The sequence below is a fragment of the Hydra vulgaris genome, chromosome 09, assembly GCF_038396675.1.
Source record: "Hydra vulgaris chromosome 09, alternate assembly HydraT2T_AEP".
NCBI lineage: Eukaryota > Metazoa > Cnidaria > Hydrozoa > Anthoathecata > Hydridae > Hydra > Hydra vulgaris.
Genome location: NC_088928.1, coordinates 11,373,331 through 11,382,919, shown reverse-complemented (window position 1 = coordinate 11,382,919; position 9,589 = coordinate 11,373,331).

Below are 9,589 nucleotides of genomic sequence, written 5' to 3'. Positions count from 1 at the left end.
TTAAGTAGACCTTAATAAGTTGTGAAGTATTTTTCCAAGCCTTTAATTATGTTTTGTACTGAAGAAGTTAGCTCTAAATTATTTCCCTGGAGAAAAACATTTAACAAAGGGGATACACTAGGATAATGTTTGGCGATTGGTTGATTAGAATGGCAATTTTACCATTTGAAGATATTTCCATATCGCAAAAGTTTGGTTATTGATTGACTACCAAGAAATTCTTTTGATCTTATCTTATTTTTAAGTTTTCTCTTTTGAGCTCCAGATTTATGTTTGTAATTTGAGTTTGACATGATGTTTGAATAACTTGACAATCTAAGAAAATAATTTTCCTTTCGAGACATCATTTAAATCCTGAACAACAAATTTATATTTTAAGGAAGTAAAAGTTAAGTTTTGGAATATCAGAATCATTATATTTTCAAATGATGATGGAAATTGCCAATATTTATCCTCCGAATTCCAAACTTTTACTAATTAGCAAAGTTGGATTTGATGGCAGTACAGGACAATCTGTTTACAAACGGAAAACTGAAGGTTGTATTCGTGATGATTCTTATGTTGAGGAAAGTCTATTCTTGCTTGCTTGGTACCACTTCAGCTGTCTGTAGTTGCTACATCTGAAATTCTAAGGGTTAATGAGAAGCCTTCATCAACTATGTACTGTAGGCCAATACGTTTTAGATATGTTAAAGAGAACAAAGTTGATTTTGTTCAGGATCTAAATCATATCAAAAGTTAGGAGCTTTAGATCACTCTTGCTGAACATTTTTTTATTGAACATCAACTAGAAATGAGCATGTTGGATGGAAAAACAACAGCCCTAACTCCAAGTGAAAATGAATAGTCTATATAGTATTTATGAGAAAAGCCACGCACTTGGTAAATCTAGCTTTTTCTATGGAATATCTACTCTTTATGTATGGATCAGATGTATGGAGTGTCTTCTCCCCATCTCATAGAGAACAGATTTTGAGAAATGGCAAATTTGGGGAGATGAAAATAAATTGAAGATGAAGGAGAAGAAAATGTTGGTTCAGCAAGAATTAGAGGAAAATATTGGTTTGGTTGTGGATGTTCCTAGATCTTACAGATCTGGAACATCCAACAATGCTAATACGGCAAGACGTTTTTTCCGGGTATGCTTTTTAATAAAAATCTAACATTTCCTTATAAATTTTATAATTTAAGCTAAATGATGCATGATCTATAAAATATTTATAAATAAAAATGTTTTCAGGATTATTCAGTTTCTGCTGAAGTATTGGGATTTGACGAGGAACTAACCAAGCGTTCGAAAAAAATTAAAAAAATTAAATTATTAACTCATTGCCCTCAATTTTGGGGTAAAAGGAATAACTTTTTTTTGGGTATTTTTGTTCTTAAGCTCCAATCATAAAACATAAAAACTAACTTATCTAAAACTAAAAAACACCTCCTACCTCCGGGACGACCCTGCCCTCAATCCTATTATAAACTCGGTGGCCTTTTAGACATTTTCTACCCTGTCTACTACTCGCTAAGCCTCAGCTCATAATTTAAAGCTTATAGCAATAAGTTTTAAACTATGAACAAATAAAAAAAAAAAATCATGACTTCAATTATCCAAATATAAAATGGAGCGATAATAATGTACAAACAGTATTAAATAATGATAAATCAGCACAAATGTTTTTAGATAATTAAAAAAAATTTTTTTTTCAATTTATTTCGTCATTTTCATAATAAGTTATTTACAAAATATTTTGAGTTAAGATATGACCGGAGCAGGCAGAAGACAAAAGTCTTTTCATCTAGCCCCGTTGTATCGTTTACACTATCATAAATCTATTATAAAATTTTACAATATCAATAAAATAATATAAATACTTTTAAATAAACATTTTACATTTTTTTATACATGAAAAAGGAAATATTTTTACATAAAAAGGAAATAAATACAAACTTAGATAAATAAGCAAAAAAAAAATGCTTTGCTATTTTGCAAACGAAAGAAAAGTTAAGAATTAAAAAAAAGCAGATATTAAAAATAAAATAGAATTTGAGATATGTCATAATCAAGTAACTGTTTTTTCAAAATAACTTTGAAAGTTTGAAGTGAAATTATAGTTTTACTTTGAATTGGAAGGAATGAGTTCCACACATGTAGCCCTTGGTATGTTATTGAGAAATTAGACTGTTTTAATAAGGTTTTTGGTACCTGATAGTTATGCAATGAATGCTTTGTTTGATATTTATGATTTATAATAACAAAAAGATCGTCAAAAATATTTGGCAGCATACGATATTTAAATCTAAACATGAATAAAAGAATACTGTAAATATTTAACTGATAAACATTAAGCACTCCAAGCTTTCTAAGCAGTGGAATAATACTGGTGTATTTATTAGCATTTAATATAAGGCGGCTTACTTGTTTTTGTTTATTTAAGATACGCTTTAATTTTGATGGATAAGTGCTGGCCCACGCAATATTACAATAACTGATATAGCTATGGATAAATGAAAAGTAGATAACTTTTAAGCAGTTTTTATCCAACATATGTCTAGTCTTGTACATAATTCAAATACTTTTTTGAAATTTTATTTTCTAATAAATTAATGTGGTCTTTCCAACTTATTTGTTCATCAAGTAAAACGCCCAAAAATTTAATGCAGAATGTCCGTTGTAAATTAGTTTTTTCTATTGAAATATTTGGGAGTTTTAGGGGCAAAGTTTTAGATTTGGAGGATTTAGAAAAAAAATAATATATTTGCTTTTAGTTTTATTTAGAGATTTTATTTAGTTTTTGGCTTTTAACCATTTATTGAGGTTGTCAAGCGCATGATTCATAGTGATAAAGATTGACTCTATGTTTGAGTGGGTATAAAAAACCTGAGTGTCGTCAGCAAAAAGATTGAAATTTAATACCCTAGAAGATAAGTAAACATCGTTTATATAGATAATAAATAATAAAGGCCCTAGAATAGATCCCTATGGAACTCCGCAAGAAATGTTTTCTAGTTTAGTACAGGTTTTGTCATAAGGTACACATTGCTTGCGATTATTAAGATAGGAAAAAAACCATTTATAATTATTATTTTTGACTCCATAGTTTCTAAGTTTGTAAAGAAGAATATTATGGTCCACAGTATCGCAGGCCTTTGAGAGGTCAATAAAAACCCTAAGAGTATATTGGTTGTTTTCAAATCCGTTTAAAATTTCTCAAACTAATTTAATTACTGCATGTTCTGTCGAGTGCCTTTTTCTAAATCCGTACTGATTATTATTAAGCAATTTATGTTTTACAAAATAATTGTATAGCCTATTATGAATTATTCTCTCTAGAAGTTTAGAAAAACATGGAAGTATTGAGATAGGTCTATAATTAGATAATTCAAAAATATCACCGTCTTTAAAAATTGGAACTACTCTTGCTAGTTTTAAAAGGTCAGGAAAAATTCCATTATTAAATGAAAGATTAAAAATAATTAGTAAGGGGTTTTCAATAATATCAAAAACTTCTTTAACAACCCTTGGGCTTATGTCATCAAGACCTGAGCTTTTGTTTGGTTTTAACATATTAAAAGCAAACCGAAGTTCATCAGGAGATACTTCAAGCTCATCCATCACACAGTCCTCTTCTTTAATATATGATTTAAAATTTTTTCCGGGAGTTATTTTATTACAACGTTTATAAAAAAATTATTAAAACTCTCTGCAATAACTTTTTGCTCATTAATTACTGTTCTTTCATCTTCAGTGTATACATATTTTGGTATAGTATTACCATGATCTTGTTTATTTTTTCCTATCACTTTCTTTATTATATCCCAAATGATAATTATTTACATCAAAACGTAATAAATTCAACGTTTAATCCAACAGCTTCATCAGTATCAGAGGGAAGTACATTGGACTTGGTCTTAACTGATCTCAGTCATACATCACAATCCACCCTTGAGCAACATTGAAAAGGCACATCAAATTTTACACTGGTATTCGGGCTTCAAGTAGTACAGTAGAATTATATGGCAAACCAATACTCAATTTTATAAGAGGAGATTATGATGAAATGAATAAAAGGTTCAAAAACAATGATTGGTTAAAACTTTTTCACAATAAAAATGTCAATGAATGCTATGAAATATTTTTTCAAGAGCTATCAATTAAAAGCATACCAAAACGAAATAACAAGAAAAGGAATATAAGACCGCGGATAGACAATCGATTAAAAGCCGAATTAAGAGAAAAAGCAAATTTGTGGAAAAAATATTCATATCCAATAATTTCAAATCATCATCCCTATTACAGCAATATAAACAACAATGCAAACTAAATAAAAATACTGTTAAACGTAAGCGTATTGAATACGAAAAAATGGTTGTCAAAAAATTAAAAGAAGATCCAAAAATCTTTTATGGATATGTCAATGCAAAAAATAAAATTAAATTCGGTAAAACATCAATTTTTGATGAACAAGGCAATCTACATACAAATAGTGAAGCAATAGCTGACGTATTAAATAATAGTTTAAACTCAGTTTTTGTTCATGAAGATAAAGGTAACACACCAGTTATTATACCAGCAATTGACAAAACTTTACAATTAGATATAGATAATGTAGGTAACGCGTGATTTAATTGAGAAAAAATTAAAACAGTTAGATATCAATTAATTGGTTGGTGTAGATAGAGTTAGTCCACACGTCTTGAATAAATGCCATACTATTGGTGAAACTCTGCTTTTGATATACAAAAAATCATTGATGGAACATGAATGATTTTTTGTATGATAAAGCTACCCGATTTATGGAAATCAGCAAATATCTAACCATTATTTAAAAAGATAATAAAACCAATGCATCAAATTATAATACATCCTATACCAATATAAATGAAAGAGACCTAGGCAAAGTAAAACAATCAGATCTAAAATGGCAAGCTCAAGTTAACTCAGCTGTTGGTGAAGCAAATTTGATGCTAGGCATTATAAAACGGGAATTTAAATATATTGATAAGAATATGGTAAAAAAGTTATAAACAACTTTCATTCGCCCACATCTGGAATTTGCTATTCAAGCTTGGTGTCCTTACTTAAGACAAGACATCGATAAAATTAAAAAGGTACAAAGAAGAGCCACTAAGATAGTATCGGCGTTGAAAAAATTACCATATGAGAAAAGATCATGCAACTAACAACTCTAGAAGAGCGTCAAATACGTGGTGATTTAATCCTGCAATATAAAATTCGACATGGCTACGATAAAATCAATTGGGTTTCCCAGTACAATTACACCGAGTCACAGGAGGGCCCTCGACTGAGACAACACAAATTTAAATTGAAAAGCTATTCTTCATACGCTAGATACAATTTATTCGCAAATCGTATAGTCCACACGTGGAATAATCTGCCGAATGATATAACAGTAGATGAGTCAATAAATCTATTCAAAAATAAACTAGACCATTCAGAGATTTGCAAAAACTTTTATTAAAACAAAAGTTAAAAACAATAACATAACAGTAAACACATATTTAGTTAAAAGCTGATAAAGTGCAATATCTACTGTTATTGCATTCCACAACTGTTTTGAAAGCAGTTGTGCCCCAGCTATTATTTATCATTATTATTATATTAGTCTGATTCACTCAATCCATAGTCATAAGAAATAGGTAGTCTGGAAGCAAACAATGACCGATTGTTTAAACTTATTGTATGCGATTTTTGCTATCCCCAGATCTCCAACCCTGCAGAAGTTTTTAAAAATCCTGTCGTTTATCTAATAAACTAACTATTTTTCTTGAAAAAACTCAAGATATATTTGGAAATACCAGGTGAAAACTGTTCAATTTATAGATGTTCTGCCTCAAAAAGTTATACTGGAGTTGCTTTCTTTAAAGTTCCTAAAGAAACGGATAATTTCACAAAAAAATGGGCTTCAGAATTAATTAACATTATAACAAAAGATCGAGTTGTTAATGATATTCTTCGAAAGAAAATAAACAATTTTGAACATAAAAAATTGTGGATATGTGAGCTTAACTTTTCCCCTGAGCAATGCTATGAAACAAAAAAAAAATTAAAAGATGGGGAACTACCATTGTTAAATTTACGAAAAAAGAGCTTAGAATCGTCAACTTCAAGTGCTGTTATTCGATCCTCATTGTCGATATCTAAGCGAGAAAATTCTCAAATACTTCTTGAGAGTTCTTCTTTTACACAGCCCTATTATTTTAGAAACTTTACTGGCTTCAATAAACGTTTTCTGCATTTGTCTTCATTAAATAAGTTATGGAAGATTGAATTTTATGATAATTTATGTTATACTTCATTCAAATTAATTGAAGAAATCATTCCAAAATTTGAAATTTTCGTAGAAGATTTTTTATATTTTACTATTCTTGTGTATGGATGGATGTTACCTAAAACACACAATTTATATTTGAAATATAAAAGGTCATTTCTAAATGTGGTTTTTTCACAGTTTTTTTTTGAAATAGAATCTTTAGAATTTTGTAATGGAATAAAAGTTCCTGATTCTATTGAAGTTTTAAATTTTCAGAAGCATGTTGTTCCTAAAACTTTTGATTATTTTGTTTATAAAAAATCTTTATTAAAATCTAAACTCCATCAAATTGAATTTTATTGCAGCAACTCTTGTGAATTATTAGCCTTTGGGAAGAATCTCCCTTGCAGATTTTTTCATGAACTTAATGTTAAAGTAAATTCTAATATGTACTCTAAAAGCTCTGCTCTTAAAACTCCTGCTAAATTAAATGCACCAATTTCTGCGACTTCTCCTAGTAGACTTAAACTGACTTTGCAGCAATGCAGACTAACCCCCTCCCCCCCATTTATAATTATTTTTGGATATTTTCCCCACCCAACCTAACCTTTTAAGACACCGCCCACCTAAATTTTTACTTGTTATCAACAACAAATTTATGTCAAAACTAAAAAAGAAAATTAAGTGAAAATTGGCCTTAAAAATTTAAAAATAGGTACTTGTAACCGCGAAATAAAACTTTTTTTTAAATTATACCCCCCACCCCCTTCCCCCCCCCCCCCCCCGTTTATTATCTTTAGGCAATAACCACCCCCTCCCCCCCTTCTTTGTATTAAGGACTCGATAGTAATAGTGTAATACTTACTAAATGTAATCTTTTAACTATGATTCAAGATATCAAGAACTTATAAAAAGAACTTTTTTTGCTAAAAAAATTGTTTTAATAACAATCAAATTTGTTTGTTTATATTTTTTTCCCAGAAATTATATTAATTTATACAACAGAAAAGTTAAAAAAGGATTAGAGGGTGATCCCAAAGATATATTAAGAATATTCCTAATATTTCATAATTATGACATACTAATAATTTAAAAAGGTAAATTTAAATTTAAGCATACAAAAGTTCCTTTTTCTTGAAAAATTATTAGGGTGTGACTTTTTTTTAGATTTCTTGGGTGCATATACAGAAAACACACAAAGGGTTGAGGATCTGGGTAAGTTTCTGCCGGGCAGCACATTAATGGGGCATCATCAGATGAAAAAATTTCTAGAAAAATATTATCAGTAACAAGGTGGCCAGCCACTTTGCAAAATCAAATTCTCTAACTTATTAATGACTTAGTAAATTTTTCTCTTACTCGAATAATTGAAAAATATAACTAAAAATCCAAACAAAATTTAAAGAATCATAACTTCCTCGTTTTTTAATATTTTTTAAAAGTAAAAAAAGTATTTTATAGAGAAATATTTAATCTATTCAATATAATATTCAATTTGATTCAACCACTCCATTTCGTCTGACACGGTCAATCAAACTCTTGCTGCGACTAACTGTTTCTTGGATAACATTATGATCAACTTTGGTCAAACAATACTTAATTCTTTATTTAAGTTGTGAAAGTTTTCTTGCTTGCCAATTATTCTTATACACAAGACCTTTCAATATTGACCAAAAGTTTTCAATGGGCTTGCATCCGACGGATTATCTTTTTTTGGTACAATTTCAATATTTTTAACCTTTAAATATTTCAATACACTTTTGGCATAATGAGCAGATGCAAGATCTGGCCAGAACACAAAATTATCATTTAAATGATGCTCTTCTATAAATGGGATAAGTCTCTTTTGAACACAATGTTTTAAGTAAATAAACTTGTTGATAGCGTTGCTAGATTTTAACTATTACGTATACTTATTTTAACACGAAGCAAAATTAACTTTAACTTTGTCCGGATTTTTAGTTATCACCCGTTACTTACTTTTTTTAAAAGTGTCTATTGTTTGTAAATGCCTTCCAATTTAATAGCATAGATTTATTAGGAAAAAAAAAACAATAAAAAGCTACATATCATACTTTTTCCATAGAAAATCAATTAGGCTTAATTTTGGAAAGTTTCCCTGACTTTAGAGGGGAAAAAAGCAAAATCCTTGACTTTTCTGACTCAAATCATTTCCCCCTACTTTTCCATGATTTCCAGATGCTGGCCACCCAGAGTAGGAAATATTTAAAATGGGCAATAAAATCAAGACCGTTTACTTTGCTATTATATTTGATTTTGATGCCATATGATTAAAATAAATAAACATCAAAACAACTAAATTGTATGGAGTCTTTTTCTTCACTAATTGAATTGATTTGTTCGTGTTTCAAAGTTTTATGTCTTTTCAGGCCATATTTCGTTTTATAAACTTAACAACACAAGTCGCAAGAAAAATGGGATACAATACAAACTTCATATAATAAATTATCTAGATCTTGTTCAATTTATTTGTTATTGTCAAAAATTCCATCAGTTAGAGCCATATACAGATCATCAAGCTATGTTTCTACATGAAGTTCACTGCTCATTTTTAAAACTTGTGCAGGGTCGACGGGCCGAATTTCAAAATTCAAGTTGAAACGGCAAAACAATAGAAACGACCCGTGCCTCCAGACTATCTATTTCTTATGACTAAGCTCAATCTAAGAACCATCTAAACACAGAGTAGTAAACAAAGCAAAATTGAAAATTAAAACGTACTTGAGTACGAGGTGCTTTATGCTTCTTAACACATAAAGCTAAGCTGTCGAATTTAAGGTTTATAATGGTGCTTAACTGAACACTTTGTTCTCTAACACTTGTATAAGGATTACAAAAAAAAAGCAAAATAGCTATTTTGGACTAGAGTACCAAATCAACTTACCGATTTATTTGTTTTATTTACTTATGCTATTATGATATTAGCTAAATAAATGAATCTGTCAGTTGTTAACTTTTCGGTGATTAAATAATAATTATCCATAGCATTTAACGAGCTAGAAAATCCGCCCCTTGAAAAATTATATTGCCTAAAGTTTACATTGGAGGGGTAATTTTTTCTGTTGTAAAATAAACATAAAATAGCAGTTAAAAAAGACGTATTTTAAAAATCGCAAACATATTTTTGGTAAGTATTTACAATTATCGCAAAAATTTTTAAAAGGAACGCTAAGAAAATACTTTAATACATATTTATTAACAAATTATTAAATTAATATTATTATTTTTCAAAAAATTTAGGCGCTAATGCTGCAGTTAGGCATTCTAAAATCATTAAACAGCTTACATTACCCACTGAA